Here is a 10279-nt window from a genome sequence, read left to right as displayed (position 1 = left end):
CATAACAGGTGTTATATATGACCATGTCAATCCTATCTACTCTAGATATCCATCCGAACTTGGCCTATAATAAACCAATTCATTACTGTAATTAAAACTTGGGGTAAAAACAGGAATTATCATTAATAGTTTTTCATAGCTCTGTCTATGTAAATATTTTGTTGTATTGAGTATGCAGTTTTTAGAAGTGTGCTTACTGGTATTGATTACATGTGATAAACTTGTTGGTGTACCTTTGACACAGTTATAGCTTTTTACTGATGAATTGAAGTGAATTAAATTGTCAGTTTTGTCTTGCCATGTTAGTGGTTGTTGTTACATTATTGTCACATGTGATGATTGATACATGAAAATCAGGTATCAATTGTATGACAAGAATTACCAGTAAGTTATGATGGAAAAAAGATGTATAAATTTCAATGAGACAGCAACCAAATAACACTAAAAACCAAAAGAGAATTTTGAGGTCTAATGAGCATGGTTCAAGGTTAAAGATAGCTTCAATCATATAATCAAGGCGGATGCATTGTAATCTTCTTGATATTACATACTGCAGTTGTGCTATTGGATGAACTCTATATATGCTACTTTAAGAGAAAAAATGGTCCAAACTAGTAAACTCAAATTGTAAAAATTCCTGATATCAATATAACATTGAATTGAAATCATATTTGGTATTGCATGTTACACATCATCTGGTGAGATGAAGATATTAAATTTCAAAAGTATTGACAATACATATTCTATTTCAGATCAATTCAGCTAAGTCTGACTGTTGACAGTAGATATTTAATCTATAAAGAAGGGTTCCACCCCATTATTGATCTAAGGACCGCCCATCTACTATGACTGGTTCACTGGACTGGTTACAGGTATGTTTACCAGGTGTAAAAAAATCCACATGGTTTGAAATTAACCTGATGTCACATTTCACTCAGCTTGTTACATCAGGTTGTTATTGTTATTAATTCATTTGTAACATGCATGTAAATTTACATGGATTATGACATGGAATTAGATTATATGTAAAATGGAAATGTTATTTGGTGTGGAATTTTAAATTTTCAACTAATTCTTAAAGTTTCTAAAGATGAGATATGAAAATGCAGATTAAATGTTTACATTTGAGGAATGTGCATTTAAAAGCATTGATTATTGTACTAAGTGTCTTCATGCAGAAAACTAAAGGTAAATATAAGTTAACTGAAAACTGTATGCCAGATCAAAGGAAGGGTGTTACTTCTGCTAATTTTATGTGCAATTTAGTGAAGAAAATTTTCACAGAATTTTTAATATTTAAAAAATTGTGTTCATATGGGATGAAATTGTATTAAACAGTGTTTAAAATTATTAAAGGAATAATTGATTGCTCTGGTGAGATAGAAAATCAGGCAATCATATAAAAGTATAGTATACTTCACCATTTCAGAGAAAAAGGAGGGGGGTCTTTTTTTTTTAAGAACAGTAAAAATTGATAGAACCCCTTAAAACACAACTTTTTTTTCCTTTTTTTTTTATAATTATTATTGGTTATGTAAAGAAATATTTCATGGTGAAATTAAACCTAATGGTATGATACTCTTCCGTGGGATAATTGGGAATATGTTTTATCTGGTTTTATTTGGGAACTTAAAATTATCTGATTCTAAAAAATTGACACACACAGTTTTTTATTGGGATCAAAGATCACAGAATCATCTCAAGAATTTGAATATTTGAAGTAATTGTTATTTGATATCATTATCTTTAAAAGACAAAAGTTGATGAAGATGTTCAATGTATATACTTCCAAGATGACTAGTGTCTGAGAGATGTCAGCAATTTATTTTAAGCTGAACATGAACCATGTATATATGTGAAAAAAGCTCTATGTTCCCCATATATTAACATAAATTGTAATGCATATATAACTCAAATTTCATACTTATTTTGTGAATAAGGTACTCAAATCATGGTTAATTACACTTTAATATATATCTTTGATCTCTCTTATTCAAATTACAATCCTTATTTAAGTATTTACAATAAAATATTGAAGACCCTATTTCTTCTATCTTCAAACTCATATTTTTCCGACCAGGTGTGAAAATATTTTATACATTCCAAAAGTTTGCCTTTTTATTGTGAGACAAACCTTTTTTGACAAGAATACTAGGTTCTACTTAAAGGTTTCACCCCTAAATAAGTGATCTTTTATTATACAAACATTAAATCTGCTATACTAGGTCGATCAGCTGATTTGAGACGGATAGTTATACCTATATGTATTACATGCGTCTGTGCACCTATTATAAGATATAGGTGACAAACTGTTAGGTGTGAAAAAAACCTAAGTACATTAAAATCTCATTAAGATAATACATCTTGTATTTAGAAAGTTAGTTTTCTATTAATAGACAAGGCCTATTAAAATTCTGACGATATTGTACATTCTTCTTTTACTATCATGGGGGTACCAATTTCCATGGATTGAAGTACTTTTTTAAAAAGAACAGAATTTTTGTGGTGTGGATTTTAACCAAATTCTGCATACAAGCCTAAAGCCAATTTTTATTTTGCAAGAAAACTTAGATGTGCGGTGTACCTATTCCCATCAAACCACACAAAAAGGACTCCACAAGTGATTGTTAATCCATGCTATATACAGTCTGGTACTGTGGTAATAAAAAAGTAGAAAATAAATATAACTGCAATAATGAATGGTTATCTTGGGGAAGTCCCTATAAAAACCACCTTAAAATTCCTTTACAATTTGATTTTATAGTTTTTTTCTTCTGACTAGGCTAGTACTTAAGTAGAGACATTAAAACATCAACTAATTTGGTCAAGTCAACAGTAGTTTTAAATTCAAATTTTAGTTGCATGGATTGGGAAGCTATAGATGACAAAAACACTTAATTGGATACTGTTAATTCAGGAATTATTGCGTGCATTTATTATTACAATTTTGTCATTTAAAACTAAAATGCAATTTTAATTTTTGTGATATTGAGAAAAATCCTGTTTAATTCATGTAAAAAATTCAAAATGCACATTCACATTATGGTAACCCTGTCACATTTTTCGCAATAATAAAAACATAACAATTAAATTTCTGAATTCACAGTATTCAGCATAAAACTTAAGATGCACCACAAAAGTTGATACTAATTGCAGTCCATCTACAGGTTATTGAAAGATATCAATCCTTTTGTTTTTTGTTTTGACTGTCTGTAAAATATCTTTTGAAGTTAAATCTTCCCACCCATGAATAAATTTTATGATACTTAAAATTATCATGGTTAATTTATCAGTTAAACTTTGAGGTACTTTGGCTTTATATTAGTTTTTTACTTGTTAAATCATGCATGAATGAAAACTGTCAGTTAAGAATTTTACTATCTAATATAAACTTTCTTTATCTTCCTTCTTTATCTTTATGTTTTTAAAATCTTTGGGGCAAAAAACATTCATCTTTACAATAAGTTGAGCATGAAAGTTTTTTCACCTAATAACAAAAGAACATTTTCTAAAAAGATAAGTTTTGTTAGCCATAAATTTTAAATGGCATGCATGTTAAAAGGAAGTCCTAACAGCTGGAACAATGATTTTGGGAAAGAAGTTAATTTTGAAAAGTATTGTTCATTCATTGACATTTGTTTTAGATTGAGTTGTAAAATTATTGAATTTAACTTTCTGTTTACCTAGTTATTTAAAAAAATTGGTTGAATTGGAATTGGTTTTAACCATTTCAATGATATTTTATAGTTTGTCTTTCTATGTTGTGATGTCACACTATTGTTTCAGGTATGGGTGAAGGTTGGTATCTATTAAAATGTTTAAACCTGCTGCATTTGTTTGAACTGCTTTAAGTCAGGAACCTGATGGTCAGTGGTTGTTGTTTTTTGATATGGTTAACAATTGTCTTTTTCTTGTTATTTATATAGATTAGATGGTTGGTTTTCCTGTTTGAATGGTTTTACACTAGTCATTTTTTAGCCCTTTATAGCTTGCTGTTCAGGGTGTGCCAATGCTCCGTGTTGAAAGCACTCATACCACATCTTCTTATATCTATGTGAAAACAACAGTTAGAAAATATTTGTAGTTCATCTTCATCATGTTTCCTTCTAACTTAGCAACAATTGATAAGCAGTCTTCCTATTTGTTATCTGACACATAATTCATAGCTGTCATTGGCAGTGAAATTTAGACAAAGATTCATTCTGCATCCAGTGTGGAACACCAAACCTTCTTATTTTTCATCATTAAATATCATGTAATTTTTTTTTACACCATATCCCTTTAAACTTTATCCAAGTATGGAAACTAAACTTCTTAAAGAAAACATGCATGACAATTCTCATAAATTGTTTTGAGATTTGTGTCTTGACTTCAATTTTGATTGACATTTGAATTCCCTGATCAATTACAGGTATAAATATTTGCAGAATCAACAAAACTGCATTAGACAAAAATTAAATATCCACTATGTCAAACATGAAGATAAGATCAGAATACAGGGAAAATAAGACATAAATAAGTAATCCTAGATATCTCAATGATTAGAATTGTATGTGAGCATTGTAACGGATATTCTAAAATAGCAGGTCAACATGATATACATTTATTTAAATGTATTCTAAGACAAATAGCAGAGTGCACTCAGAACCTCTCTGTTGACTAATGTTTGGATTGAATTCAAATTAATTTTTCATCTGATTTTATGTCTGAAAATCTCTGTTATCTTATTTATTGGTGTCTACATTAGTTGACCTGTTTTTTATAAAAAATTTCAGAGATTTAACATATTTTTTTTCAAATATTTTTTTGGTGCTATCCACTTTAAATAAATTTTCTGTTCATAATGTATGACGTTAATGTGAAAGACATTTTTTTTTAAATTTGTCCTGACATATAACAGATATAGGGGAATTTTCTATTCTTGATAACAAATGTCTTTTTTAGCTCACCTGGCCCAAAGGGCCAAGTGAGCTTTTCCCATCACTTTGCGTCCGTCGTCCGTCGTCGTCCGTCGTCTGTCGTCCGTCGTCGTTGTTAACTTTTACAAAAATCTTCTCCTCTGAAACTACTGGGCCAAATTAGACCAAACTTAGCCACAATCATCATTGGGGTATCTAGTTTAAAAAATGTGTGGCGTGACCCGGCCAACCAACCAAGATGGCCGCCATGGCTAAAAATAGAACATAGGGGTAAAATGCAGTTTTTGGCTTATATCTCAAAAATGAAAGCATTTAGAGCAAATCTGACATGGGTAAAATTGTTTATTGGGTCAAGATCTATCTGCCCTGAAATTTTCAGATGAATCACACAACCCGTTGTTGGGTTGCTGCCCCTGAATTGGTAATTTTAAGGAAATTTTGCCGTTTTTGGTTATTATCTTGAATATTATTATAGATAGAGATAAACTGTAAACAGCAATAATGTTCAGCAAAGTAAGATTTACAAATAAGTCTATGTGACCAAAATGGTTAGTTGACCCCTTTAGGTATTATTGCCCTTAATGTCAATTTTTAACCATTTTTCGTAAATCTTGGTTATCATTTACAAAAATCTTCTCCTCTGAAACTACTGGGCTAAATTATTCCAAACTTGGCCACAATCATCTTTGGGGTATCTAGTTTAAAAAATGTGTCCGATGACCCGGCCATCAAATCAAGATGGCCGCCACAGCTAAAAATAGAACATAGGGGTAAAATGCAGTTTTTGGCTTATAACTCAAAAACCAAAGCATTTAGAGCAAATCTGACATAGGATAAAATTGTTTATCAGGTCAAGATCTATCTGCCCTGAAATTATCAGATGAATCAGACAACCTGATTGTTGGGTTGGTGCCCCTGAATTGGTAATTTTAAGGAATTTTTGCTGTTTTTGGTTATTATCTTGAATATTATTATAGATAGAGATAAACTGTAAACAGCAATAATGTTCAGTCAGCAAAGTAAGATTTACAAATAAGTCAACATGACCGAAATGGTCAATTTGACCCCCTAAGGAGTTATTGTCCTTTATAGTCAATTTTTAACAATTTTCATAAAATTTGAAAATTTTTACTACCTGTAACATTTTCCATTGAAACTACTGGGCCAAGTTCATTATAGATAGAGATAATTGTAAGCAGCAAGAATGTTCAATAAAGTAAGATGTTCAAACATATCACCATCACCAAAACCGAATATTGTCATGAATCCATCTGCTTCCTTTGTTTAATATTCACATAGACCAAGGTGAGCGACACAGGCTCTTTAGAGCCTCTAGTTTACTTAATGCTTAGTATTTTAGAAGGGTACAGAAATTGAGGAGGAGTGAGAGTTCTAACTTTCTATAAAATCCTTTTGAATTTAGTGGAGATCTTTAGCATGTTTAGGGTTATTTATATTATATATCATAGAAATCTGGAACAAACCTATGTATGTGCATAGCCCCCTTAACTAAAATTTGTTTTTCAGTACCCCTTTCTAGTTTTTTGGTTGCTAGGTTCCTCTCTCTTATTGTTTGAATAGCTGTGCACCAATCCTTCCTTTAAAAATTCTGAATCCCCTCCTGGTAATTTAATAGGAAGTCTTGCCATTTCATTACAATATAGTTACTTACAATTGGTAAGAGACACCAAAGGACTCTTGAACTACTGGAAATTACAAGTTGGGACATCACATGACAAAAAAGATAGTAATGTTTGGAAAATTATTATTCATAAACTAAGATTCCTGACTATAGAATTGAGGGAAGAATTAGGTGTATATCAATAAGACAACAATGCCAACAATGACAGAAACATATTAAGACATCAGTATACAGCCTTTGATACTAGTATATCAACTTTTGCTCCTTTAATCAACTAAAAATGTAAAAGGTCATTTTTAATAGAATTTTTTTGGACAAGTAACAATTTCATTAGGACAAGTAAATTTTGGTATGTACTTGTCCTACAGGAAAAGTTAAATAAAAAAGGTATTGTAGAGGCCTGTATCATATGTCAATATCTAAAAAATATCCAAAGTCTGTAATCTGTATCTGTATCTCTCCCCATGTACATACCTAGGTTTGTTCCTATTTTAGAAAAAGGAAAAAAACATTAAACAGTTTTTATCTTGGAAATGTTAGGGTTTCTTCTGTACTTAATGATGTTAGCACAATTTATTAACGAGATAATTCATTATAGGACAAAATAAAAATAAAACATCTAGAGGTTGAATTTTTGATGATCTTGACCGGCCAGTGTCAGATCAAATGTCAAGCAGCAATTTTTAAATTGAACTTTTATCATCCTATAGGGCTCTTATTGAATCTAATGAAGAAACATTAAAGATGCTTATTACAATTTGTCTTCAATTTCAGTTCTTCAAAGTATCAATTTTGAGTGATGTCCTCTCATAAAATGATTTTAATAGTAACTTTGTAACTATTGAAATTACAGGGCACCCTTCAAAGGGTTGTTGGGAAATTGTTCTTTGACCTTTTAGTATTAAAGCTTTTAATATTGTTAAAGCAAAAAAGGGAAACCAGAGACAATGATAAATGAGGTTATAGAATATAATTATAGGATATTTTCCAATATGATTGCTAAATGTCCAGTGGCATATATTGCATGTTAATCATACACTTCAAATTATGATCGATAATTTATATCATTTTTGTCCAAGCAGTGTACAGGTTAGAATCTTAACTCATTATTCGACTGTTTGATACCCTGTTAAAAAGTGGACCCTTTTAGTAATAAATCTGTCTTGAAGAGAGAAGGTTAAAAAAAAAAAATATTTTTTATTAAGTTCCTGACACACCTGGTTAAGTGGTCATTGACAACTGATCTTTGGTTAATTGATTCCTTACAAAAGTAATTGATCTTCTAAAACATGAAAAGTGTTAACATTTTTTTTAAATTGAATTAAATTAAAGGTCATAACCTTGGCAATCAAGTTTATTAAAGTCAAAATATTAGCTAGTCATGTAAACTCTTAAATGTGTTTTTTTAATTCAAAATAGTGTAAATCACCAGTTAAATGATTCTGTTAGGAAACATTCAAACATTTAACTTTTTTCATTATTAATTAAATTTAAGGTCAGCACTTTGATAAATGCTGACTAAATAAAAAAAATCAACATGTCATGTTACCTCTGTAATATGCTTTGTCATTTAACTTGTCTGAATGGTTCTCGGAATGGCTACTTAAGTTTCAAATTGTAAATTTGTATTTTTTCTCATGCAATGTGCTGTTTTTTTTTGTTGTTTTTTTTATTGAATTTTTTCATTCAATTAAGTTAGGAAAAAATTGTCTTTGAAGATAAGAAATTCCGCAAAATAAAACAGTTTGATGAATAATTTAGCCATTTACCTTATTTATGTTTAGGAATAATGGCTGGAAACATACATTTTCTCAATTTTATAATTTCTATTTTTCAGATGGTTGTGATAATTTGTCAACGAATATTCAAATAGGTAGACATTTTGAGTATACTGAAGAGCTTCCACCCAAAAAAAAAAATCAGAACTATTTATTCTTACTATAATTTTTATTTTTTTATTTTCAGGAGATTGTTTATATGAAAGCAATACATACAAGGTAAGTCAAAATACATTGAATGAGTTACCTCCCATGTTTCATAGGAAAGAAGGAATGAGTTACCTCCCATTATTGATAGAGACCAGGGATTTTTAACCCTATTAATTCAGTCATTTGGAATAAAGCTTCTCTATGATGACTATATTAATGCCTGAATGCCTTAGTCTTTTCAATGAATTATACTTTCAAAATCTAATGATATGATGAGTACTACTACTGGTAAAGATGAAAGATTCCCAAATATCTTCTCCTTTTCAAGTATTTCATTCTTATAATGAGCATACATTTCTTTATGCTTTCTATAATTATATCTGTCAAATAAATTGACAATAAAAATGGGGAATGCTTCAAAAAGACAACAACCCAACCAATGAGCAAAACACAGCAGAATGCCACCTATGAGTCTTCAATGCAGCGAGAAAAATCCGCACCTGGAGGCGTGCTTCAGCTGGCCCCTGAATAAATATGTTTACTAGTTCAGTGATAATGGACTTGATACTAAACTCCGAAATATATAAAACAAAAGGAAATTAAAAAAGGCACTATTTTTATTGGTTATAAAGGTAAGAATTCAGCTGGTCATCAGATCAAAAAGGAGTATCCTTCCAGTAATTCTTAGACATCTTATAAATTTCCAAGAATTAGCTAAACACTATGTTTAATATGATTGATTTAGAAGACATGTTATGTAGTTTATACAGTATCTAAATTGGTTTTTTTAAAGGTATAATAATAATAATAATAATAATAATAATAATAATTCTTTATTTAAAGAGGGTTACACAGTTAGCTATAAAGCTAATCTTCCCTGAGGCCCTCATGAAATACAATGAAATAATACAAACAATTACAAAATATCAAACAGACACACATACATGAATAATGAAATAAAAAATTGTCATGAAGTATACAATTTTCACAACAGGTAAACATTACAAATTCACATATGACATATATTTATAGTAATAACATCAACAATAACAAGTTTGAGTAAGTGTGTGAAAATAATTATGCATATAAAAAACACAGCTTCTTAATGTTCCAACCAGTAATTTTTTAAATCTTTTTTGAATGAGCTTGTACTTGATGTTGATTTTTTCAGGGATATTGGTAAATTATTCCATAAAATAGATCCTGAATATATAAAAGATTTTTTATAAAGCTCTGTTTTGGCTTTTGGAATTTGTAAATTTTTGCAAGAGGCATTTCTCAAACAATATTGCTTTATTTCTGGCATTTCTTTAAATTTTTCGGTGAGATATACAGGGGCTTCATTTTTAAGGCATTTCTGCATCAAAACTGATTTGTGGTATGAGATTCTGTTCTCTACTGTCATCCATTCAAGCTGTTTAAACAGTGGAGCTGATGATGAAAGTGGATCAGCATCTAAAATAATTCTTGCAGCCCTTTTCTGCAATTTTATTATTCTGACTAGCTCATTTTTAGCACAACCACTCCAAATAATACAACAATAATCTATCAGTGGGAGAATATACCCATTATAAAATAATTTTCTTGGATCAATATTTAGAAATTTCTTGATTTTAGAGAGTAAAAAAAGTCTAGATGAAATTGATGAACATAAGTAATTAATATGGCCTGTCCAGGACAGATTAGAGTCAATTCTAACACCTAAAAGTTTTTCAATTGACGATTTTTTAAGAATATTATTTTCAATAGTTAGTACTGGTTCTGCTTGATTTAAACGCAGCCTTTGTCTT

General features: G+C 29.9%; 1 protein-coding gene across 1 annotated transcript in view; it reads left to right on the top strand.

Annotated features, from left to right (window-relative positions):
* Positions 1-846: 846 nt before the first annotated feature.
* The window catches only part of LOC134726348 (extracellular matrix organizing protein FRAS1-like), a 45089-nt gene continuing 35656 nt past the window's right edge, over positions 847-10279 (top strand). The window contains exons 1-2 of the mRNA XM_063590747.1: positions 847-872; positions 8527-8558. The gene's annotated coding sequence lies outside the window, so the exon portion shown is untranslated. The remainder of the gene's footprint in view (positions 873-8526; positions 8559-10279) is intronic.

Source organism: Mytilus trossulus, chromosome 7 (assembly GCF_036588685.1).
Source record: "Mytilus trossulus isolate FHL-02 chromosome 7, PNRI_Mtr1.1.1.hap1, whole genome shotgun sequence".
NCBI classification, from domain to species: Eukaryota; Metazoa; Mollusca; class Bivalvia; order Mytilida; family Mytilidae; genus Mytilus; species Mytilus trossulus.
The sequence above is the reverse complement of the archived record's forward strand: the minus strand, read 5'-3'. Positions and strand labels throughout refer to the sequence as shown.